This window comes from Protopterus annectens, chromosome 3.part0 (genome assembly GCF_019279795.1).
Source record: "Protopterus annectens isolate FY-2018-M chromosome 3.part0, PAN1.0, whole genome shotgun sequence".
NCBI classification, from domain to species: domain Eukaryota; kingdom Metazoa; phylum Chordata; order Ceratodontiformes; family Protopteridae; genus Protopterus; species Protopterus annectens.
Window position 1 is genome coordinate 1,632,227,653 of NC_056731.1, and position 7,785 is coordinate 1,632,235,437.

Sequence of the window (7,785 nt, forward strand, 5' to 3'; positions counted from 1 at the left end):
AAGACTGAGCGCAAGCTGAAACAGCGTATTTATGAGCATTCTTATGCTATTTTGAAAAAAGAACAAACAAATGCTTTGGCTTGCCACATGATTGAACACCCAACCCACCAGTTTAAATTTACAGTATTGAAACAGGTGGACGATACCCCATATATAGGTCCATGGCAAATCCAGCTTGAGATGGAGGAATTGTATTGGCAAATAAAAACTGCAGCCTGCTTCCCTCCAGGTTTAAATGAACAAATATCAATTTCTTGCATTTTGAAAAAATTGGCTTTAAATAGATAGCTTTAAAAAGATAGATTTATGAAGTAAGCACTTTGTTTTATTCCTGTTTTATTCCCACTTTGTAAAACATGCTGTTAGTCTTTTTTAGATTGTAGGTTTCCTGACATACCTTTTTTGCAGATTTAGTACCATTTTTTAGTTTAGTAGGGCTTATAGCTGTTAGCTTAAATCATTAGTTAGTTATTTTACACAAAAAGTACTTTTACAATAGTAATTACACTTGTGCATGTATGAAATAAGGTAGACTGTCTTGTTTTTATATTTATTTTTATGTTCTGCTGATACAGTTTTTTTAGCAAGACATTATATGTTATTTAACTTGGCTTGGTTAATTTAAGATCAACAAGCTGAGATGATAGTAGCTATCACATGGTTGTTTTAATTAATTAATTGCCTTTAAATGTGAATTGTTGCCTGTGTCCCTGTTTGTTCATTTATTCTGAAGAAGGAAGGGCACTGAGCCTTCTGAAAGCGCTCAATATATTAAATCAGTGTTTCTTATTTTATTCAGTGGTTCACATCGTCTTTCATTTAGCCTTTGGCTCTGTTTTCTCATTTTACATGTAGATATAACCTCATATACATAATAATGAGTAGTGATGCATAAACATATAAAGAACATGCACATAAATCTAATATCTACATACTACCCACAGTATAGTCCCTTCAGATAGTTACAAATATATTGTCCTGGGATGATCATCCATAATCTCCCAGGAACCAAATGTACTGTTATAAATCTACACAAGGAACCATCAAGATTCCTATCTAAGCCCTCTGGACTTAAGAAAAGGCTTCAGTGGTGTCTTATCATTGGGTCCTGGGAGGACATCCGCCCTCAGCCTGATAATCCCTTTTGCTTTTTGTCTCAGTCCATTTCCTTATATCCCCACCTCTGGGATTAATGAGAACCACTTCAATGACTCTAAAACTGAAAATGTGGGCATCATCTGTACATCGAACATGTTTGGACAGGGCATTAACCATGGATCCAATCCTGATCTGATAGAGGTGTTCCCTTATTCTGTCCCTAAGTTTCCTGTCCTTTTTGCCAAAGTAGAATGCCATGCATACTGTACAGGATGCAAGATAGACTACATGTTCTGACATACAATTGTCAAGGACCTTAAACTCATACCTAATACCAATGGTAGGGTGTATAAAGGGGGATGTAGAATCAATATTCCCACAAAAAGTATATTGGTGACAAGGAAAGGTCCCAAATATATCATGCTCACCATGCCTATGCCTAGAATGCTTCTTTAAATCAGGTTTTTTCTTATAGACAAACTGCGGGACATCTCCTATAACTTCTTTGATACTGGGATTTACTGTCAATACCTCCCAGTGTGATCTAATCACATCTTTAATGCTCCCCACATCCTGGGTATAGAATAGGGGTATCCTAATCTTGCTTGCTCGATCAAACCCAGCCAAAGACTCCTGTTGATCTCTATCAGTCATAGCACCCACTAAGTTTGAAAAATAAGGGGTAGCTCTACAAACTCTTAAAGCGGAAAGGTCAGACATACCCTTCTCAATGTCAGTATTCCTATAGGCTCTGGCCCTAAGTCTACTACATAGGTCATTTAATTCAATATCAAAACCTTCCTGTGAGGGGTTATAATGAGAGACCCTCATAACTTGACCCCTCACAATATTCCTGAAGATATATCCTGGGTGCATACCATGCCTATGTAGAAGGGTATTCTGATGGCAAGACTTCCTATACACCCACATGCTTAACAAACCATTCCCCAACCTCTCTATGTAAACATCAAGGAATGAAATCCACATATCCGAGAATTAATGACTGAACTTCAAGTATGATGACAACCCACTGACTTTGTCGATGAACAAAACCAGTTCATCAACAGTGCCTTTCCAAACAAATAAAAGGTCATCTACAAAACGTCTGTAGAAAAGAACATTGAGAGAGAACTCATCCAATTTAAACAAAGATTCCATCTCCCATGCAGCCATGAAAAGGCTGGCGTAGCTATTGGCACAAGAAGTGCCCATAGCCACACCATCCCTCTGTAGATAGCACTGTGAGTCAAAACAAAAGATGTTGTTTTCTAACACAACCTCCAGGAACAAGACCAACAAGTCTATTACAGAGCTACTAAGCTCAGTATTACATTTCAAATAATCATAAACCTTCTGGACCCCTTCCTCATTCGGAATCACAGTGAACAACAAGTGGACATCCATAGTGACCATCAAGAAGGGAAGGTCAGCAGGTACTACCTTCATACACCCGTATAAATCCAGCAAAAACCGCTTGGTATCCTTTAATATGTGTATGTTGGCATCTACAACCGGGCGTGGAAACCTCTCAACATAAATGGAAAATGGCTCAGTAGACCTCCCTCTACCTGCAACTATGGGCCTCATTGGAGGAACCCTGCCATCCTTATGAATCTTGGGGTGGCCCTGAATCACGGGTATAAGAGCGTCACTGACTAACAAATACTCAAAAAGCTCTTCAGTGATGATATGACTCTTAAAAAGGTCTTCCGACATCTCACATATCCTATCTATATGTGACTTTACTGTGTCATACTCTATGGTACAGTAAAATTTCTCATCCCCCAACATCCGTTTCATCGACTGATCATAGAACTCAAAGTCCATCACTACTAGACTCCCTCCCTTGTCAGCAGGTCTGATGACAATGAAAGGATTGTCCCTCAGCCCTGCCAGGGCTCTCCTCTGTCCAAAAGTCAGATTTCCTTTAGTCCTAGACTATTTACCCTTCAGTTTCATCTTATATAAATCATTCTCAACTAATTTACTAAAGGCAGCCACTAAAGGTGGAACACCTGGAATATAAACACTAGGTTTCTTAAACCATTTACTACTAGGTACATAAATATTGTCACTAAACTCCAATTTAAGACATAAATTCCTTATAAATAATTTAAAATCCACCAAAGTATCTGTAAGGTCACTGGGGCTAGTCAGGACAAAGGTTGACCCCTTGGAAAGAACTCCTACCTCTTCTTGCATCAAGTCATGGGAGGATATATTATATGCTAATGTGTCATGGTTCACTCCCGCATTCTCTTGAGATTGTGGTTGGTGTGGGACTCGGCCGATAATTTCCTTTTCTGTCTGCCTTTGCTCATCGATCTAATTTTCCCCCTCCCCTAGACACAGTGGAAATGGGGAAAGGGCGCTGGATAATACCACCATCATTCCCAGATGAGTCACCAACCTGTGAGTCAACAATATTATTGGTTACCTTCCTCCTAACAACCAATTCTACAGGTTTATCCACAGCATTCACATTAGCGTCCTTATTAATCCCAATCTTCACATTACCCTCTTGTTCTGTCATCCCAGTTAGCCCACTTATGTTAGCACAGGGCTCACTCCCTCTTACCCGATGCCACTATGTACCATATCAGTAGGAGGACCATTCCTCACATTTTCAGATTCATTGACAACAACAGCATTGTTGTAGTTGTGTAACTTCCCCACTCCTGCAGCATTGGAACTCTGTGACACACTGAGCCCAGTTTGTCTATTACATTGTCATTATTGTTACAATTAGAAAAGTCCGTTCTGGGCCATGTAAATACATGGCCCAGCTGAAAGTCTTCAATGTCTCTTTTCAGTTTATTTTGCTTCTGTATAAGTAGCCATTTCTCAAATAACAACACACTGTCTAGCAGCATCTCAACTGCTCCATCCACTATTCCTCTAGGGAAATGTTCATATAAAAGCCTCTGCTGGTTTTTAATATCATTATGTAAACAGTCCTCCTCTGGTAGAAAAAACTCATCGAGCAAAATGATATACTTGAGGCTTACCTCTATATTTAACTGTTGCCACTTATACAGTAATTCAGGAAACAATGTCCCAGTAGTCGGCATCTTCAGAACTCTTAAGCCCCTCGGTATAATCCTCCGATGTATGCAAATTTCAAAGTGCTGCCTTTGAGTTTGTAATTTCTTCAGTCTCCAAAAATCTGCTTCTAAATTATCTAAGGCTGACCGCAACTCCACTCGATTGAATGACTCCACAGATGCATCGGTGACATCATCGCTAACTGCCTTGTACAACATCAAGGGATTGACAGTCCCAGCTATACAGCTCATAAAACGATTGGAACCAGAAATGTTGTTTTTCCCATTAGTAGGCACATACGGAATAAACCTGTTTATTGTGGATATCGTTTTATTCCAGTATTGGATGATTTCACAGTTTTGCAGCCTTTGTTAGCTCCAGCACCTTTTTCTCTTTTTTACATTCATTATTGGATTGTGTGTGGTGCACGGGGTGTTTACTCCCTGGGAGACTACGTTTCTTGGAATGTTGTCAAAGGTTTTATGCCCTTTTACGAATCCACATTGATCTAAATTGATTGTTCTCATCAAGATTCCAACTAGCATCTTTACAATTATTGACATAAATACCTTATAGTTATGATCCTATACAGATATTGGTCTAGTTAATGCCAGGTTACAGGGATCCTTAACTTCTTTCAGCAGTATGAATATTATGGCCTCATTGCAATAGTTATGTGCCTTTTTAGTTTGAAGGACTTCATTGAATAACAGATATCAGATTGGACATCTCTTTCTTTCTAAATCATCATAACTCTATTGACAGCTCATCGGCTCTCAGCATCTTTCCCGCCTTAGCTTTCCCAAACTATTCCTCTATCTCTTGTAAAATGATAGAACTAAGTGCTCCCTCATTCTCTTCCCGTGTTAGCTTTGGTAGTGCTAGCTGGATCAAAAAAATCATATACTTTAGTTTTCCATTTGTGTTTCTGTCTCTCTTCCCTATATATCTCCTCAAAGAAGCTTCTAAATGTCACAGCTGCCAGATCACCCATCCCCTGCATCTGTACTGCATGATGATCCCTGATTTTGAATATACTTGTTTCTATTTTTTGCTGGTATAATCTGTAGGCTAACCACTTCAATTGCTATGATTATGTTTCAACCCCATCATAACAAGTGTTGATTGGTTGTTTAAAATTGATTGCTTTAGTCTCAAGCCTGCTCTTTTCCCTTTCTTCCTCACTGTTCAGCTCTCAACCAAGTCTTTGTTTTCCCCTTAGTGTTTCCATACTTGCCTTCTGTAATTGTCTCTTCTTCCTCTGCTTACAACTTTCACTTTCCTGTAGCCTATCACGTAACATTGTCTTGTACGTGTCCCAGTCACTAATTATTTCTTCTTGCCTAATCCATTTTTCTAAGTCTTTCATATGGTTAATAACCTCTTTTTTATCTTATTGTCTCAATATCCATCCTAACCCCATTTTCCAGTGTCTTCCTTCATGTTGTTCATCTGGCCACCGTATTTGGAGACTCACCCTGGCATGGTCTGAAGCCAATATAGGGGATGTATCTATGCACCTAACAAATTCCTGATGCTCCTTAGTAACAAAGCATCTGTATAGTCTAGCTAGTGTATTATATTGGCTGGATCTATAAGTAAAACAATAACTAGGCCCTCCAAAATATCCTGTGTCACATCAATCATATATTCTCATCAAATTTCTAAGCAATTTTCCCTCTTCAGGCAGCCTGACCTTTCTTGGGCCCCCACTCATATCCTAGGTCAATATAAATACATTCCAATCCCCTGCAATTAACCCTATACCTTGAATATATTCTGTTATTTCCATTATTAGCATCTTTATTTCAAGGGAACTCACTTTCAGCAGTAAATATACATTCTCAAGGTTATTCTGCTAAATTTACACCTCCTCTTATCAAGACAAATCTACCCTCTTTATCCTGCTTGTACTCTTCAATCTGAATTTGGGTCCTCCATTTCAGTAAGGTAATAACCACTTGTTTCCTACCCTTTCCTGCCTCTGAATAATAGTCTTCTCTAAATCCTCTTTATTAGAGTTTGTGAATGTTTTACCCCCTGTAAATGGGAGTCCTTCACCATTATCACCTGGGCATCACACTGCCTTATCACCTCTACTACTTTAACTTTGTTGTTTCCTACCAAGACATAAACATGATAAAAGGTTAAGCGCCATCCCAAGTCATCATATTTACCTCACTCACTCTGATTATCTGCCTTAATTATGTACTCCCTCCATTGCTTATCTGAGTTAGGCATTTCCTTCTCTTCTTTCATAGCTGCAAAAAACAAGCATCTGATTGCATCTTACACTTTAACTGTTTAGTCCCACGATCATGAAAACTCTCCCCCCTATAGTTTCAAAAACTATATTCATCCACTTACTATTTCCTTTACTCGTCTTGCCTTCCTTGATTATAGGTGAGCCATCTCTCTCCTATGGCATAATCCTTGAGATTTTATTTCACATAGATCTTGCTCCCATCTCCTCGGTAGTATTCCTTTACTGACATTCCCTCTTTCTTACTCTCATATCTCCATTTACCTCTTCTTATCAGCCTTAACATCAGGCCTTGTAATCTTGTGCCTACATTTTTACCCCTGTTTCATTCAGATCTTTCCTGGTACCCCTCAGGTGTTGCCCTACCCACACTCTCCTTTATCCAGTAGCCCTTCTTGCATTACACTCCCTAACAAATTCTGAATTATTTTATCAGGTGATTTACATCATTACCTTGCCAGTTCTTCCTTTAGTAAGGTGAGTGGTCTTATTTCATTAAAACTGCCTTCTCTGCTCAGTCTTTCATGTACCTCTGATATCAGCTTTCCAACACACTGCACCTTGAATTACTCAACTGCTGTAATGTTCCTAGATCGTATTACTCTCCCCCATTGTTGCTTGTACTAGTAGGAGTACAATCCCAAAGTGTAGTACAACTGCTTTCAAAATTCCCTTTACACCTCTATTCTGAATTATTTTGGAGGGTTAAAATACCTTGATTTATTCAAGTTTGGGCTCTCAATCTTCCATTTACTAACAAAACATGTACTAACTATGAAACCATACATGCAGCTGTTTACCCCTTTTCACCTTAATGCCATTGGCCAGATAAGACTGAGCCACTGAACTATCATAAAAATACATACAGCCCTCAGGTGTTTCCATGAACCTTTGCCAAATGTGCTGACATATCACTCAAAGAAAGTGAATAAACAGGTAATAACATTTAAGAACAGCTGCTTACCTATTATCTTATTTTTTGATTATATCAAAAACAGAGATCTCACCTGGACAAAACCACAAATAATCCATCAGCAACAGTTCCCACCTTATATTTAAATGAGATAACAACCCTCCACCTCCAAAAAATAGAACATTCAAGTCCTTAAGTCCCTTTGTCTCACAGCCATTGCTTCATTTGTGTAGATATCTCTTCTCTAGCTGCCAGGCCCAGTCCTTATTGGATTTCCTTTGTGTTCCATTCCATCTCCCTTCTCTTCTCATGCATCTGTAACTTAAAAACCAGGAAATGTTTCACCGACCATTTCTTTGTCATTTTTATCTGCTTCAACTCTGTCCCCTGGCTTTCACTTCTGGGTCTCTCTCTACCCTGGTTACTCTATGCGTGTAAAGCATATAACCTCTCCCAATGCCTTTTC